Here is a 20181-nt window from a genome sequence, read left to right on the forward strand (position 1 = left end):
GTTAGCCCGGTGATGGGTATTAAGGAGGGCACATACTGCACGGAGCACTGGGTGTTATATGCAAACAATGAATCGTGGAACACTACATTAAAAACTAATGATGTACTGTATGGTGACTAACATAACATAATAAAATTGAATTAAAACAAAAAACGTCCAACTCTTGATTTCGCTCAGGTCATGATCTCAGGGTTGTGGGATCAAGCCCCACATCAGGGTCCATGCCAAGCGTGGGATTCTCTCTCTCCTCTCCCTCTGCCCCTCGACTAACCGCCCCCTGCCGCTCACACGCATGCTCTCTCTCTCTCAAAAAAACAATTCAGAAAAAAACAAACACTAAACATACTCTTAAGCCAGGAAACCTGGCCAGTTACAACCTTTTTATAGTCGTCGTCTTAGGCACTACCCACGTGAAATACTGGGTATAGTTGCAATGACTGAGCAGTGATTGCTTCCATCCTCACAACTTTTTCTCTTAATTTTATTTTATTTTATTTTTTTTAAAGATTTTATTTATTTATTTGACAGAGAGAGACAGCGAGAGCAGGAACACAAGCAGGGGAGTGGGAGAGGGAGAAGCAGGCTTCCCGCGGAGCAGGGAGCCCGATGTGGGGCTCGATCCCAGGACCCTGGGATCATGACCTGAGCCGAAGGCAGACGCTTAACGACTGAGCCACCCAGGCGCCCCTCTCTTAATTTTAATTAAAAAAAATTATTTATATATTTTGAGAGAAAGAGAGAGCACACACAACTGGGGAGAGAGAGGGAGTGGGGGTGGGGGGGTCAGAGGGAGAGGGAGAGAGAATCTTAAGCAGGCTCCATGCCCAGCACAGAACCCCCCACGGGGCTCGATCTTATGACCTTGAGATCATGACCAGAGCTGAAAATCAAGAGTTGGACGCTTAACTGACTGAGCCACTGGGCGTCCCCATCCTAATGGCTTTGAGCAGTTCCACATGGATCTCTGCAAAAGCCACACCAATGACTCTGAAGAAGACATCTTTATTGGTTTGTCTTCCTCAAGTTTCCCTGAGAGAGAGACTTTCCCACTGGTCGATTGGACAATGCCACACTGACACCCCTGCACTCTGAGGGTCCTGGCAGCAGACCCCACCCTTGACCTAACCCCACAAGCTTAGCAAAGACTAACTCACAGGGTGAAAAGAAGTGCAATATAGTTACAGACAGAATGGCATTCAGACATCATACTTACTTCTCCGTGTGGAGGCAGCTGAGACTATTCTTGATGGATGGTCCCCCTGGTCATTCAGCAGGATTGGCTGTAAAAGTTGAACAGTGTGTGACATTTTGGGCAGGGAGAAACCTGGCATGTCTTATGGCTCATCTTTCCTGTAATCTATTTCGGAACATCCTTAGCACACTTTACCAGCTTTTTATCGTCTGCCCACTTATTGGGGAGCATGGGGAGGACATCAACAGTAGGATGAGGTTCCTGTCTATAAATCCTTTATATTCAACTGAGGCAAAAGGTAGACCCATTACCAGAGATAAGTGACTTGCAATGCCCATGCCATAAATGAATTGCCTGTTGAAGATCTGAGCAGGTAACAACACAGATCTGAGCATATCAAGAGAGTTTGCAAAGGAGTCTATCACAATCCAAAAGTCCTGTCTCTGGATTGGTCCTGCAAAATTTTTGGCCAAGATTTCACGGCCCTTCCGAGGGAGAAGGAGGTGCATTTGCTGAATAAACTGCAAATCCTAGTGGTTCCCGGCATGCATCAGCAATATTGCTGTCATTTCAATATTAGGCTCTATTCTCATGTTTTCCTGTGACTGGTTCTCTGATATATGTACTGTGGCCAAGGTAACAATTTGACCATCTTTCTGGAATAATTGCACCTTTGGTGAGACTATATTGTGACAGGCGTAGTTACCAATTATTGATATATCAAAACGAGTTGACCTTCAGTTTGCACATTCAGCTCTTATTGAAAGCAACTGCAAATACTTGTTGGCTTGATCCTGGCAGAACTCTGTAAAATAAAGAATAGCAACAAAAACCATGGGCATTATTTTAAAAATCAAAAGCTGATTCTGTGAAAGATTTTTTAAAAACAGACCTCTGGCAAGCATTATCAAGAATAAAAGAGAGACGAGGTGAATAAATAAAATATAGAAAGATAAGGAAGAAATAAAAACAAACACAAAAGTGATGATTAAAAAAGAAGAAAAAGCATTTTTTTAAAAAGATTTTATTTATTTATTTGAGACAGAGAGAGAACACGCGAGCAGGGGGAGGGGCAGAGGGAGAGAGAAGCAGACTCCCCGCTGAGTGGGGAGCTGGATGCAGGGCTCGATCCCAGGACCAAGGGATCACAACCTGAGCCGAAGGCAGACGCTTAACCGACTGAGCCACCCAGGCGCCCCAAGAAAAAGCATTTTGAGTAACTGCACTAATAAAATTAAAAACAAAAATGAAGTAAGTCCTAGAAATATATAAAATGTCAAAATCTGATCAAGAAGGAGATGACGAATTCCAGGCCACGAAGTCTGAAGAGACTGAAATGGTAGTCAAAGAAATCTAATGGGAGAAGATATTTGCAAATGACACATCCAATAGAGTTAGCGTCCAAAATACACAAAGAACTCATATAGCTCAACACCCCCAAAAAACAAATAATCCAATTAAAAAGGGGGCAGAAGACACAAACAGACATTTCTCCAAAGATATCCAGATGGCCAACAGACACATGAAAAGATGTTCATCATCACTCATCATCAGGGAAATACAAACCAAAACCACAATGAGATATCACCTCACACCTGTCAGTATGGCTAAAATCAACAACACAAGAAACAACAGGTGTTGGCAAGGAGGTGGAAAAAAAGGAACCCTCCTGCACTAGTGGTGGGAATGCAAACTGCTGTAGCCACTGTGGAAAACAGTACGGAGGTTCCTCAAAAAGTTAAAAATAGAACTACCTCATGATCCAGCAATGGCACTACTGGGTATTTACCCAAAGAATACAAGAACACTAATTCAAAGGGATACATGCACCCCTATGTTTACAGCAGCATTATTTACAATAGCCAAACTGTGGAAGCAGCCCAAATGTCCCCTGATAGATGAACGGATAAAGAAGTGGCATGTAACAAACAAAACCAAAAATAAAACCAAAACAAGCAAAGGGAAAAAAATAAGAGAAAGAGAGAGACAAAGTAAGAAACAGACTCCTAATTATGGAGAACAAACTGATGGTTACCAGGGGGGAGGGGGAGGGGGAGGGGGGAGGGGGGAAACAGATGATGGGGACTGACGAGGGCACTTGTCGTGATGAGCACCAGGTGATGTTCAGCAGTGTTGAATCACTCTATTGTACGCCTGAAACTAGTATTACTAGTATCACACCGTATGTTAACTATACTGGAATTAAAATAAAAATTAAAAAATTGTAGTATAATTATGCAATGGAATACATACAGCAACAAGGAACAAACTAGAACTAGACACAATATGGATAAATCTGATAAACATGAGTGAAAAATGGGAAATACAAGAAAGTACATAAAGTAGGATTCCATTTATATGAAGCACACACACACACACACGCACACACACACACGCACACACACACGCACGCACACACACACGCACGCGCACACACACGCACACACACACACAAAAGCAAAATGAATCTATGATGGGCAGTGAATGGAAAGGGGCAGGAGGATGGCTTCTGGGGTACGGGCAAGATATTGTTCAGTGTTGTTTTCACTTTTGGAAAGTCATCAAATCATTTATGATTTGAGAACTTTTATGCCATACTTAAATAAAAAGTTCAAACAAATTCTAATTGATTTCTTTTTTCAAACTACCTGTGCTCACGTGACAGCCAAGGCTTTGGAGATCACCTGTGTGGAAGGTAGGGAAAACAATGGCAGCCACCCGTGAAAAATTAAAACTGGGTCCCAATCTGGGGCACCTGGCTGGCTCAGTTGGTAGAGCATGTGACTCTTGATCTCGGGGTTCTAAGCCCTACATTGGGTGTAGAGATTACTTAAAAATAAAACCTAAAAAAAAAAAACAAAACTGGGTCCTATCTAACACTACCTGTGAGTGAGGACCCACTGGATTAAGAACCAATGATATTGTGACTTATAAGAAACATGTATCTGGTCATCCAGATGACCAAAACATTTCTCATACGTATCTGGTCTTCCTCCATAGTTCCTGGTTCACAGCTCCTAAAAACCCTTGGAATTTCCTGTGAGGAGAGCCATAAAAGGTGTCTTTAGTTATGTTAATGAAATGACTGTTAGAAAGCCCTTAGGTAACCTAAGGATGGGGGCTGGCTGCGAGGGGAACCAACCCAGATTAGATAGTTGGAACTTTCAGTCCCACCCCCTGATTTCTGGCGAGGGGAGGGGGGCTGGAGGTTGAGTTCAATCTCCAATGGCCAATGACTTAGAAGGAAGTCATGGGAACTTCCAATCTGTAGCCAGCAGGTCAGAAGCACAGGTGACAGCCTTGGACTCGGAACTGGTGTCTAAAGTTGCGGGGGTTGGGGGGAGACAGTCTAGTAGGACTGATCCCTTACCCTGTGTGGTCTGACGGTGTCTCCGGGTAGATCATGTCATGAATTGCAGGACACTGAGCTGGCGGCACAGAGAATTGCTTGGTGTGGGGAAAACCTCCACACATTCGGTGACCGGAAGTGTCAGAAGTCAAGTGTTCTGTGTGTCTAGTAAAAGAGACCCACAGGGAAGAAATACACAACAGGGAAGTGGGATTTTCCCTGCACGGTGGATAGCTGAGCTCCTTCCTGTTTAGTTGGTGTCAGTGACGTATTTGCTAGAATGGCCCCGGCTCTCAGAAACACGTGGTTTGGAAAGAGAAAGGAGGAAAGGGTGAAGGATAAGGAACCTTTGATTCCTGGATGGCCCCAAGCTCACCCACGGTGTGGAGCAGCTGTGCTGGGCTCAGCTGCTGAAGGTAAAAAGTACCAGTAGAATTCAGAGATGGAGCAAAGTCTGGGGAGTTGGTTCACGGGATGCATCAGGAAATGCAAACTGTTAACAAGAAGGCAAAATGCCTTGGTCGTTGTGATCTGTAATAGCTCAAGTAAAAGAGAAGGCTGGGGCCGACTTTGAGGCTAGTCCAAACTCAGATTTCGGCGAGTCTGAGCTTCAGCCACTAGCTTCAAAGCTTACCCCCAACCCCGCCCCGAGAAAATGTATGCAAGGACCACTGAAAGTACTTCTAAGAGCTCTGATCACCAAGAATGTAGCCAGCGGTCGGGGGAGGACAAAACCAAGGAGGTGAAGTGTGAAAGAGTTGTGTTCATCCTCAGATCAGTATCCTCAGCTTCCTGAGGAAGCTTCGCTGAACGGGTTTGGGGGAGTAACTGATTGGGGGCGGTGTCTCTGGTCTGAATGCTGCTGGGTGGAGGAGCGTGTGTGGGCCGACGGCTGACCCACAGATCACTATGGAACAATTGCAGGTGGCTGTTATGTGATCCAGACATTTCCCGAGGGAACAGCCAGCCTCGTGGGCTGGGTAAGAGCCACGCTAAGGTTTTTTAATCCCTAGAAAGGGAACTGTCCTTAACCCTCAACGAATGCCAAGTGGAACACCACGACGAAGCAGCTGATAGGCTTCCTAGGCAAGGCGTGTGGGACTGGTTTTACGACGACCGAGATATTAACTGGCCGAATAGGCCCATGACCCAGGTCAGGGTAAATGCTGTGGGGGCCCCTTTCACAGGGGCGCCCCATGTAACCTCTTTGTTGCAAAACCAAAGGTCAGATCTGGCGGCCACAGCGATTTTGCAGCCTCAGCTGCCCCTCAGGGGTCTTACAGATGCTAATAGAAACCTCAGGTTAATTAGCAAGCCAATGGGGAGAGGCCGGGAACAGTCCAGAGAGGCTTCCCAACAAGGTGGAAAGTTTTAAACAGTTATTAAGAAATAAGGTGAATAAAGCAAATATTGATAGGAGCGGAAACAGGAAGGAAAGAGTCACGGGACTCGTCCCAGCAGGTGGAAATCTTTAGACGGTTATTAAGAAATCGGTGAACTGGATGTTGTTTTTTTTAAGGATAGATAGATACAGTAAATAAACTTAGTATAAATAAAGTTTTTAATACAGCACTACCTAAGGCTGGTCAGTCCCAAAGGACCCCTGCAGGTCCCCCAACATTAAAGGGCCCAAACAAGTCCACTCTACCTACCGCAACTTGGAGAAATTTAAAAAGCTGGAAGGTAGAGCTTACAATGAGAGACCTGAACTAAGAAACTTAATGAGGTATGTAATATAATATCCATAAATTTAAAATATATCAATGGGAGGATAAACACATTGTGGTATATTCATACAACAGTCCTCAGCGATAAAAAGAAAAAAACCTGATACATGCAATAACATGCATGAATCTCAAAAATGTTAGACTGAACAAAAGCCAAACACAAGAGAGTATGCCCTTTGGTTTTTTTTATATTTTTATTGTTATGTTAATCACCATACATTACATCATTAGTTTTGGATGTAGTGTTCCATGATTCATTGTTTGTGCATAACACCCAGTGCTCCACGCAGAACATGCCCTCTTAACCATCACCAGGCTAACCCATCCCCCCACCCCCCTCCCCTCTAGAACCCTCAGTTTGTTTTTCAGAGTCTATCGTCTCCCATGGTTCGTCTTATGCCCTTTGATTTTATGTCTATGAAATTCTAGAATAGGCAAAACTAATACCTAGTTGGAAAAAGCAGATTCGTGTTGCTTAGGGAGGGGGCTGACTGCAAACGGGTACGAGGGAACTTTTCACGGTGATGGAAGTGATCAATATGTCGGTTATGGTGTGGTTACATGGGTATACACATTTGTCAAAACTCAGCGAAATGTACGCTTAAAATAGGAACTTTTCTTGTTATAGGAACAGTTTTGCATGTAAATTAAACCTCAACAGTTGATTTTAAAAGAAGTTAAAGAAACAGAGGGCGCCTGGCTGGTTCAGTTGGTGGAGAACCAGACTCTTGATCTCCGGGTTGTGAGTTTGAGTTCCACATGGGGTGTAAAGTGATGTGGGAAACAAAGGCAGAAGAAAAATTATTAAATTTCCTTACTACTACAGCCCACTGACAAGTCCTTGAAACAGGTTATGTGGGCGCCTGGGTGGCTCAGATGGTTAAGCGTCTGCCTTCAGCTCAGGTCATGATCCCAGGGTCCTGGTATCGAGTCCCGCATCGGGCTCCCTGCTCCTTGGGAGCCTGCTTCTCCCTCTCTCTCTCTTTCTCTCTCGCTCTGTCTCTCATGAATAAATAAATAAAATCTTAAAAAAAAAAAGAAACAGGTTATGTATGTGACATTCCTCTAGGGTCTTAACTGCCTCGATGTTAATACTTTGCTAAGGGCAAAAGGCAATCTTAGCCCGACCCCCAGGATCCTCTAAGTCTACTTTAACATATAAAAATTCCTTTAGAAATTTCCTTTATCTCTAAACCCCTGAAGATACGTGTTGGCAATCATCCCCCAAGCATATGGCCCACCGATATACATCTGAAGGGTCTCATGACTTAAGGTTTTATTAGACCGTAATAAATGACCTTTTCCCGACAATTGCTAGCCCCCTCAAGGTCCTGGAAACCTCGCTTCCAAAATTCCTTAGAGACTTACGCTATCTCTAACCCCCTCCCAACTTGAAAGTACATAATGGGCCACTGCTCACGACCCCGGTGCCGCTCTTTCTGCCCACGGGTCCTGTCCCCGGGCTTTTCATAAAATCACCTTTTTGCACCAAAGACATCTCAAGAATTCTTTCTTGGCCGTCGGCTTCAAACCCTAATGTCTTTCCTACATCATAAAGATTACTAAAGGGCGCCTGGGTGGCTCAGATGGTTAGGCGTCTGCCTTCGGCTCAGGTCATGATCCCAGAGTCCTGGGATCGAGCCCTGCATTGGGCTCTGTGCTCATCGGGGAATCTGCTTCTCCCTCTCCCCCTGCTCCTGCTCTCTCTCTCTCAAATAAAATCTTCAAAAAAAAAAACTTTTAAAAAATAGTAAAAGAAACATATACATACATAAAGCAATATACATTCTCTAACAGAAAATACGAATTAAATATACACCTTAAACTGAAAAGAAGGGGAGCCTGGGTGGCTCAATTGGTTGGGCGGCTGCCTTCGGCTCAGGTCATGATCCCAGAGTCCTGGGATCGAGTCCCACATCGGGCTCCCTGCTCTGCGGAGAGCCTGCTTCTCCCTCTCCCTCTCCCTGCCGCTCTGCCTATAAATAAATAAAAATCTTTTTTAAAAATAAATAAATAAACTGAAAAGAATAATTGACCATAGAGAGGGGTAAATAATGGGTCTGGGGTATGCAAATTAAAGGGAGTAGAGGTGCCTGGGTCGCTCAGTCAAGCGTCTGCCTTCAGCTCAGGTCATGATCCTGGGGTCCTGGGATCGAGCCCTTTGTGGAGCTCCCCGCTCAGTGCCGAGTCTGCTTCTCCCTCTGCCCCTCGCCCCTGCTCATGTGCTCGCTCTCTTTCTCAAATAAATAAAATCTTTAAAAAAAAAGGAATAGATAAATTAAAAACAATAGTAACATAAATACTTGCTCCAGTCCCTCTGAATAAGTTACAACAAGGGTTCACCATCTTCAACTAACCAACATAACGTGAATAGCTGCAAGCTCTGGGGCCACCACTGCCACCGCTTCACCACCAACTTCACCTCCACCACTGCTACCATCACCTCCATAATCATCACCTCCATCTCCACCATCATCATCACCCCCATCACCATCACCACCACCACCACTTCCATCACCATCATCACCACCACCATCACTTCCACCTTCATCCTCAATCACCACCACCACCATCACTTCCACCTTCATCACCTCCATCACCACCACCACCTCCAACATCACCACCTCCATCATCACCACCACCACCACCATCACCTCTGTCATCACCACCATCCCCTCTATCACTACCATACCTTCCATCACCACCATCACTATTACGAGCAGCACTATTTCATACTGAATGACAACTATGCGCCAGACACTGTGCTAGACATTTTCATATATTATCTTCAATTCTTAAAACGACCCCAATGGGTAGACAGTGTAATTTTCGTTTTGATATGGGAAAACTGCTAATCAGAGAGATTATCTCGTCACCGTAGAAATAAAGTTTCTAAACAAAGTTTCAGGTTCCTACCTGGCTGGCCATAAAGCCTATGCTCCTTTAACCTCTGACCCCTGCCCTGCCATCAGTGTCTGGCCCCAGCCTGGTAGACTTGAAAATCGTGATGTCTCAAGAGGATCATGAACCTGCCCTCCATCCCCATGAATCTTCCAGATGGCCACAGGCATTGCCAGGCCACAGCTAGAACGATGAGGCTGGTTCTGCAAAGGTGAAGTGGGAGCTCCACTTGCCCTGAGCTCCCACCAGTAGGGTCTCCTGCCTTTGACCCCAAATCTGCTCCTCTAATTGCTGTTCCACCTGGAGCTGCAGCATCACTAACAGCGCCTAGCCTTGGGTCACTCTGCATGCCCAGAGTTCAAGTTTATCAAGAGGTTCTGTCAGGTCAACCTGCATGCGTTGCCAAACATACGTAGCTCTTGAACATCAAAGCCCTCCCTGTGCTCCTGACCTTGTCTCCAATGTTTCCATTTCTGAACAAGGCCCAAGCCCTCTGACTCCAAGCCCTGTGTCCCCCGCCTTACCCAACAGCTACTTCCCTGTAATGGGGAATGCAATTTCAGGGACACAGACTGACACCGAACAGTAGAAAGGGCACAGGCCTTGAAGCCAGAGGTGAGATTAAGTTCTGGCTGGCTAGCCTTGGGCAAGTTTCTTAACCTTTCTGACTGTTAAGAGGAAAATGAGATCGGCCACCAGTGGAAAAAGGAAATGAAAGCTGTGAGCAAACACCATTCAGGGGACCTACTTAGAAGAGGGAAAAAATGGTGCACACACACACCATTGGGGGGACCTATTTAGAAGAGGGGGAAAAATGGCGTTGCCATTATGTGAACTTAAACACAACCACCTCCTTGGGGGTCTGAGAAGAACGTGCTGGCAGAAGGGTTTTACTCTGCAATAAAAGGGGAGCTCAGAGAGACCATCCATGGCTTGGAACCGGCACTGCTTGGAGAAGCAAACCCCCTGACCTCCAAAACACGTGGGCTTGTCCAGGGAGGTAGATGGGAATGGGTAATTCCAGCACAGAACCTAAAATTACCTCACCCTCCCGTCTTGACTGATCCATGCTCACCAAGTGAAACTCTGCCCTGTCTGGCTTCCCTTCTCGCTTTGCCTAGAAGTACGGTTGCCAGATTTTGCAAATAAAATACGAGTATTTATACTAAAATAATATTGTTGATCTGAGATGCAGATTGAACTGGGCGTCCTGTATTTTATTTGGAGACTCAACCTACATGGGAGGTTTGCGGACAATCGAGTACCCAGCCCAGGCTGGCGGACCCCCATCCACACTCTTTGTGCACATTGCAGTCATCTCTCTATCCTTTGTCTCCAAGCTGCGAGCTTCTTCAGAGCGAGGACTGTGGCTGGTCCTCCACCAAATCCTGGCAGTGCCTGGTACAAATCGAACTTATTATGGGGCGTCTGGCTGCCATAGTTTCTGGCTGGCTCAGTTAGTAGAGCTCGTGACTCTTGATCTCAGGGTCATGAGTTGGAGCCCTACGTTGGGCATGGAGCCTACTTTAAAAGTCATAAACAAATAAATAGCATTTAAAAAACCTCGAACTTGGGCGCCTGGGTGGCTCAGTTGGCTAAGCGACTGCCTTTGGCTCAGGTCATGATCCTGGAGTCCCAGGATCGAGTCCCGCATCGGGCTCCCTGCTCAGCAGGGAGTCTGTTTCTCCCTCTGACCCTCTTCCCTCTCGTGCTATCTCTCATTCTCTCTCTCTCTCTCAAATAAATAAAATCTTAAAAAAAAAAACCTCGAACTTATTATGACGTCTGCATTTTATTTTTGAAATACTTGTACCTGAGCATTGTGATTGCTATGTCAGTGTTAGCTAATGCTTCAATCCCAGGGGCAGCCTTTTGCCCTTCATCAAAGTCCCCTCTCCAGCTCCACAGCTAGCTTGGGCTCAGAAAGGCTGCAATCCAAATGCAAGATCACAAGGGTTTCATCAATACCTGAGGTTCTGCTAATTAGCAAAATGAAAGTCAGAAATGGGTTTTCATGGATGAAATTGGTGGCTTGTTCATTAGCATGATGAAAGTTAGAAATAGGCTCTTGGTGAAATGCAAGGTATTCAGGACCTACGGATTTGCTTAAGTATGTTCGAGATGCTCTCTACCTGCACTTGAAGAGGCGATCAGATGCTAGCAAGGCCTCCAGCCTGCACCTTCCAGGTGCCACCTGAGGTTTTGGTCTGACCTTGAGTTTTGGAGGATTTCTGGTTCCCCGATACTTCCAGAATGTTGCATCTGCCTTGAGTGGCCCTCTTACGCAAGCAGTAGGCTGAGAGCTGGGACTTCCTCGAGCCTAAAGAACAGGTTGCAGGGACTTTTTTTGTGTCTGGCTGCTAATGAATGCATGTTTAATAAACGTCTCTGCGTGTGACAGAATTTGGTCAGAGACTTGCTTTTGTGTGAACTGGTAGTGAGGTTGCGGGGAAAGGGGTCAGCTCACCCTCACTCACCTCAAACTTCCTTGGAGATGTCAGTTTTTGAGATACTGTGTCTAAACCCCCCACCCCCATCTTTGTGATGCTGGGGCTGGGGCTCTACAAACCACATTTCTGCTCAGCCAGCGGCTCCCGGTTGGGCTCTGCCCACAGGAGGTGTTAGAGGAAGATTCAAAGCTAGAGGAAGAAGTAGGGACTTATTTCTTCCTTTGCGCGGCTGCTGGCTTCCTGTTGGCTTCCTGATCCCGTGAATGGCATCCTCCACGTTTCTTCACAGCCATTTCCTTCCTGTAACAGCAACTGAATCTACCGTGCAGTCTTTCTGACTCTCACGGACCCAGCCAGCATCCCTTCCTCGGGGATCTGTGTCCTGCCTCCATGCCCGGCCCCACCCCGAGCTCAGACACCAGCACCATCTGGCAGGTGCCGTTTCCTGGGGCATCTGATTTTCAGCCCCATGTGATTCCCCCTCTGAGCTTCTAGGTTTTAATAATTCCATTTCCCCCCTCCTTTGTCCCCCCACCAGTAGTAGCTGCTGTCTGAGATTACTACCTCCATGCCATCTTTGAGTTCCCTTTTTGGTTTTTTGGGTTCTTCAGTGACTATACCTAGCTGACTATCTGGTGATTATACCTAGCTAAATATTCTCTACGTTAAATTCTCTCCGTTAAAATAACCGGTGTGGGGGGGCGCCTGGGTGGCTCAGTCGTTAAGTGGCTGCCTTCGGCTCAGGTCACGATCCCAGAGTCCTGGGATCGAGCGCCGCATCAGGTTCCCTACTCCGCAGGCAGCCTGCTTCTCCCTCTCCCACTCCCCCTGCTTGTGTTCCCTCTCTCTCTGTGTCTCTCTGTCAAATAAATAAATAAAATCTTTAAAAAATAAAAAAATAACCAGTGTGGTTTTTGTCTTCTGCCGAAGACTATATGCTACCTTCCAGAAAGAACCTTAGGGTTATGCATGACTGGCCTGGCTTAGGTCAGCACTCAGTAAATATGCATGGAATAAATAACTGAATAAAGGACTGGATTTCTCACTGTAAATTAATCATGACTTTCCAGGTTTTTTAGACCAATCTCATGTGATTTTAATTACCGTGAGTCAGTCCCCAGAGCCCTCTTGCTTCAGAAGGAGAGTTAACAGTCAGATCTAAAAAAAAAAAAGATCTTAAAAGGCAAGATATCAAGTGCCCAAGCGGGTGCCACAGCAGGGGTGAGCGCACCCACTAGAGTCTTTCCTCTGGCTACTTTCAGAGTCAAATCAGCTCTGTCCTGGAGACTTCTCCCCTAACCTGAAAGTCCCCTTCCCTCTGGCTTACACGTCCAGTTTCTCTTTGATCTCACTCTCTTCCCAGTTCAGAATCATCTGGGCTCTCCTGGGGGAACTGAGAAGCACCTTTCTTCCCCAAGCCCCCACCCCATCCACACACACCAAGTTAGTGTAACAGCTACCAGCATTTCACATCCTCAGGAGGCACCAGTCATTCAGGGGGGTGAGTTGGTGGATAATGAAAAGGCTGCCAAACTGGCCCCAGGTACGAAACAAGCATTCCAGAGCCAGCTAAGGCCCTAGTCCCTGTCCTGACCTCTGCCTTGTTCCCAGAGAGCTGTTTCCACCTTGGTCCCTGCATTTGCAGTTTATGCCCTTGTTGGACAGAACATTTGATCTTCTGTCCCTTGGGCAATGGTGATTCAGGCAGGCTATGTACAAGGCCTTGTGTGATTGCTGGAGGGACAAAGGTGCGCTGTCGCTGTCCCCATGGAATTCACAGCAAGAGCAAAGACAGAGAGAAGCATGGGAGAGGAGCATCCATCATGCTCAAAGAGGTGAGGTGGTCAAGGAAATGTCCTGTTCTTTACCAAGAATCACTGTTGCCAATGTTGGTGGTGGCTCTTGACTTCCCCGGGATACCTCTGTACTGTTTTTGAGCACCCCGTGGCCTCAGTGAGCTTTTGTTGCCAATAACCAGTACCTGTCTGTTTTTTAGAGGGCCTGCCCTCGGGCTCCTGGAGCAGCTTTCTGGAGGAGATCTGGAAATGGCTGAAAATGAAAAGTGCTGATAGGATGTGGGGGGGGGGCACTGGCTGTGGGTGCTACACTTACATCAAGCACGTTACAGTCCTGTGGGCAAGACTGACCCTCAGAAAACAGCCTGGCAAGTAGGAACACGAAGGAGGAGGCCTTAATCTGAGAGGCCTCAAGGAGGTAGCCTCATGCATAAGCTGAGTCTTACAGAGGCAGCAAAGTGTTAACCTAGAAGAAGGGGCCAGGAAAGAGCCCCTGAGGCTTTGACAGCCAGGCCCCTTCATGAGTTTTCAAGTCATTCAGGGTGGCTGGAGCACAGCCAGCATGTGAATGAAGAGGAATGGTGATGAGGCAGGAGAAAAAGTGGTGCTAGGTCACACAGAGCCTGAAGGAGGATTTCTACTTCCTATGAAAGGCCTGGGGAGACTTGCTAGGGTTATACTGCTAGGATCCTAAGCACAGGAATATCATGAATCTGATACACTTTCTAGAGAAATCACTGTGGCTGCAGAGCAGAGAATAGATTTAAGGGGACAGGAGTGAGGGCAGGGTCAGGGAGCCCTGGAGAGAAATTATAAATGCTGAACACAGGGAAGTGGCCATGGGGAGAGAGAAGGTGACAGAACCGAAAGATGAAGCATGGACAAGGCCTAGTGGCTTAACAGGATGGGGAGCCCTAGGCAGGCATCTATGCCAGCCCTTCTCATCCACACTTTTAATCATACCTCTCAACTCTCTATCAGACTTGGAAGGACTGTTCATCTGGAGCCAGGATATGACAAGATCTTTGTAGTTTCTACTACAGCAAGATCACAACCATAAACCATGAGTGGGGAATGGAGATGCGACTAGCAGGCCTGTGTTATTACCCTGAGAGAATTTCATGCCCCAAGTTTTGATTTAGATCAAATTTCTTTTATTAGATTTTATTTATTTACTTGAGAGAGAGAGAGCAGAGTGAGCAAGAGAGAACGCACACATGAGCAGGGGTGAGGGGGAGCGGGAGAGGGACAAGCAGGCTTCCCGCCGAGCAGGGAGCCCAACGCCAGGCTCCATCCCAGGACCCTGGGATCATGACCTGAGCCGAAGGCAGACGCTTAACCGACTGAGCCACCCAGGCGCCCCAAAGAGTTACTCTCTTAACTTCCAAATATATAATTCAGTATTATTTGTACATTATATCCCCAGGACTAACTCATTTTATAACTGCGTTTGCCCCCTTTGACTCCCTTCACCCATTTTACACACACACACCCATTCCCTACCTCTGGCAACCACCCATCTGTTGTATGTATCTCTGAAATTGGTGGGGTTTTTTGTTTGTTCATTTTAAAGATTTTATTTTTAAGTACTATCTACACCCAACGTGGGGCTTGAACTCACCAGAGTCACATGCTCTTCTGACCAAGCCAGCCAGGCGCCCCTGGTTTTTTTGTTTTTGTTTTTAGATTCCATCTACAGGTGAGATCATATGGTATTTGTCTTTCTCTGAGTTAGTTCACTTAGCATCATGCCCTCAAGGTCCATCCATGTTGTTGCAAATGACAAGATTTCTTTCTTGTTTATGATCTAATGATGCTCTATCGTGTGTGTGTACATACATACACGTATCTACATCTGTATCTATGACATCTTCTTTAACCATTCATCCATCCGTGGACACTTGGGTTGCCTCCGTATCTTGGCTATTGTAAATAATACTGTGATGAACATGGGGCTGAAGATATCTTTTTGAGTTAATGTTTTCGTTTTCCTTGGATAAATACCCAGAAGTGGAATTGCTGGGGCGCCTGGGTGACTCAGTTGGTTAAGCGACTGCCTTCGGCTCAGGTCATGATCCTGGAGTCCCGGGATCGAGTCCCGCATCGGACTCCCTGCTCCGCGGGGAGTCTGCTTCTCCCTTGGACCCTCCCCCCCTCATGCCCTCTCTCTATCTCATTCTCTCTCTCAAATAAATAAATAAAATCTTTAAAAAAATTAAAAAAAAAAAGTGGAATTGCTGGATCACATGGTAGTTCTAGGTTTAAATTTTGAGGAACCTTCACACTATTTTCCACAGTGGCTGCACCAGTTTGCGTTCTCACCAACACTGCGTGAGGGGTCCCTCTACTCCAATCCTCATGCCATATCATTTTTAGATCCTTTTTCTGCATTAACTTTTTGATCCAGAAGCCTTGCCTTAAGCACACTGCTTTGGTTGCTGGTGCTCTTACTGTTTCCTCACGGGTGCCAAAACCACCCTCATCTCACTCAGGTGAGATAGGAGCAAAGATGGCTGTCTGACAAAGTGTTCCCATCTCCCCAATTACAATAGAGTCTCCAGTAAACTCTGATGTATTGTTAAGATCAAGGCCTCAAAGATAAATGCTACCCCGGAAGCTGCATGTACCCTTTCTACTTATATCCCATTGGCCAAAACTTGATTATAGGATTCTACAGCTGTATCTACCTGCAAGGAAAGTTGAAAACTGTAATTTTTATTTAGGTGGCCATGTATCTAGCTGAGAAATGAACCATTCAAAGAGGACAAAGAGGAGGGGTGCCTGGGTGGCTCAGTCGGTTAAGTGTCTGCCTTTGGCTCAGGTCATGGTCTCAGGGTCCTGGGATTGAGTCCCGCTTTGGGCTCCCTGCTCAGCGGGGAGCCTGCTTCTCCCTCTCCCTCTGCTGCTCCCCCTGCTTGTACTCTCTCTCTCTGTCAAATAAATAAAAAAATCTTAAAAAAAAAAAGAGCACAAAGAGGAGAAGGGATGCCATGGAGCAACTGAAGTCTCTGCTGTATCAGTTAGCTAAGAGCTGCCTAACAAACCACCCCCGAAGTCAGGAGCCTAAAAAACTATTGTTTTATTTCTCACAACTCTATGGGTTAGGAATTTGGGGCAAGGGGAAGTGGGGTGGGTGTATGAATCATCTCTGCTCCACATGTTGGCTGAGACTAGAGAACCCAAATACCCACACAATTGATGACTCACCTGGGGTGGTTCAAAGAGCTGGGGGATGAGTAGGATGTTTAGACCTCTGTCTTCTCATGGTGCTGGCAAGATTCACTAATATATCTGGGGAGCTTGGTTCTCCTCCAAGTGGTCTCTCTCTCCCGCCCAGATAGCCCCGGCTTCTATACACGGTAGCTGGAAATTCCCTCAAGCAAAAATGGGAGCCACAAGGCCCCTTGAGCCCTAGACTCAGACCCTCCCCCACAACCATGTGACTTCGGTCACATTCTTTTAGTATACGTGCTGCCGAAGGGAGCACTCAGTCACATTCTTTTTATCAAAAATGCCATGGCCAGCTCAGATTTAAAAGAGTAGAGAAATAATTCTACTTCCTGATGGAAGGAGCACTGCAAAGACATTTTGCCAAGGGGTGTAAACACCGGGAGAAACAATTCATTGGGAACTATTTTTTAGAAACTACTACGCCAGTGGGAGCGGAAGGCCACCAGGACACCGTACGCACGCACGTCCGTGCCACACGCATCTCAATGCGCTATGTCGGGGACGCCACCTCCTTGGTGTCGTGACTTTCGGACGCCACAGTCGCCATTTTGCTTGCAAAAAGCACTACTGTTAGGTGGGAGTTGGGGATCAGTCGTGTCACAGTTGGTATGGCTACCGCTGATTCAACGCAGATGCTGCGAGTGGCGGTGGTATGCTCGAGCAACCAGAACCGGAGCATGGAGGCGCACAACATCCTCAATAAAAGGGGGTTCCGTGTCCGTTCCTTTGGAACGGGAACCCACGTGAAGCTCCCGGGACCAGCACCCGACAAGCCAAATGTTTATGATTTTAAAACTACCTACGACCAGATGTACAAGGATCTCATTCGGAAGGATAAAGATCTCTACACGCAGAATGGCATTTTACATATGCTGGATAGAAATAAGAGGATCAAGCCCCGCCCGGAAAGGTTCCAGAATTGTAAGGATGTTTTCGATCTGATCCTTACCTGCGAAGAGAGAGTGTACGATCAGGTGGTGGAAGAGATGACTTCGAGAGAGCAAGAAACCTGCCAGCCGGTGCATGTGATCAACGTGGATATCCAAGACAACCTTGAAGAAGCCACCCTGGGGGCATTCCTCATCTGTGAGCTGTGCCAGTGCCTTCAACACACTGACGACATGGATAACGACATCGACGAGCTGCTGCAGGAGTTCGAAGAAAAGAGCGGCAAAGCCTTCCTGCACACGGTCTGCTTCTACTAACCGGCCTGACCTGGCCTGGCTTTGGGCCCACCGCCCACCCTCAAGAAGCCATCTTTCTGAGCTTCCTTTTCTTAGTACGTTGAACCTCCTGATGTTTGACTTTACTTATAGGTACTCTCCTGGCGGCGGGTGGCTAGTATACGCAATAAATTGTAGTTACTAAATGAGAAGATACACAGCAACGCCAGATTAAAAACTGAAGTTTTTTTTTTTTGCCCACTTTTACTTGTGAGGGGGATGGTGATTATAAAGTTTTTTTTCTTTAATCCCGCCCCCCAAAAAAACAATGGTTCGTAGTACATTTATCCCGTATTAACTATGGTTTTCACTGTGGTTCCTTCCCCTTCCCCCCAACTTTCTGAAAGGTACAAGTAACCTGAATAAAGTAATGGGCTTTATCTTATTAGAAAAGAACTTGCAATTGTCTAGTAAATATATGCTGCCGGTAAAAAAAAAAGGGGGGGGGAGTGGAGAGCGCCTGGGTGGCTCAGTTGCTTAAGTGGTTAAGTGCTTGACTCTTGATTTTAGCACAGGTCATGATCTCAGGGTGGTGGGCTCAAGTCCCCATGTGGGGCTTTAGTCTAAGCTTGGAGCCTGCTAGGGATTTTATCTCTCTCTCCCTCTCCTGTTCCCCAAACTGCCCCCCTTGTATGCTGTTTCTCTCTAAAAAAAAAAAAATAATCTACCAAAACTGCCATTGGGGGTGTATTAGTTCACTTGGGCTGAGGTAAGAATATACCACACACGGGGTGGGGGGGGAAGCAGAGAGGGAGAGAGGGGCGGCGGTGGAGGGGGCGAAGGGGGGCACAGAGGGGTGGCGGGGGTAGGGGGCACGGGGTGGGAAGGGGCAGGGGGGTGAAGGAGGTGGCGTGGGAGGGGGACAGGGTGAGGGAGGAGACGGGGGGGGCGGAGGGGGTGGTGGGGGCAGGGTGGAAGGGGGCACAGAGCAAGAGGGGGCAGGGGGGCGACAGGCGCGGGGATGAGGCACAGGACAGGAGGAGGCAGGGGGGCGAAGAGGGTGGGGGCGGGAGGGGGGCCAGGGGGAGAGAGGGGAGCGGAGGGATAAAGGGGTGGCAGGAGGCGCAGGGAGACTAGGGGGCGGGGGCTAGGGGGGGCGGCAGGTGCAGGGATGGGGGCACGGGGCAAGGGGGGAAGGGGGAGGGAGGGGTGAGAGGGAAGCAGAGGGAGGGAGGGGCGGCGGGGGAGGAGGCAGCAGGGGGAGAAGAGGGGTGGGGGAGGGGGCGGCAGGGGCAACAGGGTGGGGAGGGGAGGGGGCGGCAGAAGGGGGGGTAGGGGGCATGGGTCAGGAGAGAGCAGAGGGGCGAGGGGCAGGGAGAGGGAGGGGGTGAGTGGGGAGCAGGGGGTGGAGGGGGAGGGGGGAACAGGGGGACGACCGGGGTGGGGTGGCATGGGGGGAGAGAGGCGGGGGGCAGAGGGGAAGGGGCGGCAGGCATGGGGGTAGGGGAACGGAGGGTGCAAGGGAGGAGAGAGGGGGAGGGGGGCAGCAGGGGTAGGGGGCACGTGGCGGGAGGAGGGTGAGGGGGCAGGGGACCAGAGGGGGCGAGGGGGGCGGGGACCAGAGGGGGAGAGGGGCGGTGGGGGGTGAGAGGGAAGGGGGGCAGGGGTGGGGGGAAGAGGTGTGGCAGGAGGGAGGGGGCTGAAGACGCGGGGTAGGGGGCATGAGGTGGAAAGGGGCAGGGGGAGGGTGCAGGGGAAGGGAGGGTGCAGGAGGGGGGCGGAGGGGGTGGCGGGGGAGAGGGGCACGGGCGGGGGGGGGCAGGGGGGACGGAGGCAGCAGGCATGGGGGTGAGAGGGAAGGAGAGAGAGGGGCGGCAGGGGAGGGGGAGCAGGGGGACGAGAGGGGTGGGGGGAGAGGGTGGCAGGGGCAACAGGGTGGGGAGGGCGGGGGACGGGGGAGGGGGCGGCAGGCGCGGGGGGGGGGGAGGAGGCATGGGTCAGGAGAGGGCAGGGAAACGAGGGGAGAGGGAGGGGGTGGGGGGGCGGAGAAGAAGAGGGGTGGCAGGGGAGGGGTGAACAGGGGGATGACAGGGGTGGGGTGGCGTGGCGTAGGGGAGGGGGTGGGGCAGAGGGGATAAGGGGGCGGCGGGGGGGGGTAGGGGGCATGGGTCCGGAGGGGGCGCGGGGGGGGCGGAGGAAGGGAGGGGGTGAGGGGGGCCGCGGCGGCAGGGAGAGGGAGGGGGTGAAAGGGGAGCAGGGACCAGAGGGGGAGAGGGGCGGTGGAGGGGGTGAGAGGGAAGGGGGTCTGTGGTGGGGGGAAGAGGTGCGGCAGGGGGGAGGGGGCAGAAGGCAGGGTAGGGGGCAGGGTGCAG

General features: G+C 48.7%; 1 pseudogene; it reads left to right on the forward strand.

Moving 5' to 3' along the window:
* The first annotated feature begins 17287 nt into the window (after positions 1-17287).
* LOC148163115 (RNA polymerase II subunit A C-terminal domain phosphatase SSU72 pseudogene) lies at positions 17288-17851 on the forward strand (annotated as a pseudogene).
* The last annotated feature ends 2330 nt before the right edge of the window (positions 17852-20181 follow it).

The sequence above is a fragment of the Eumetopias jubatus genome, unplaced genomic scaffold, assembly GCF_037043125.1.
Source record: "Eumetopias jubatus isolate StellerSeaLion01/CBP00866 unplaced genomic scaffold, mEumJub1_p1.0 scaffold_11, whole genome shotgun sequence".
Lineage (NCBI taxonomy): Eukaryota > Metazoa > Chordata > Mammalia > Carnivora > Otariidae > Eumetopias > Eumetopias jubatus.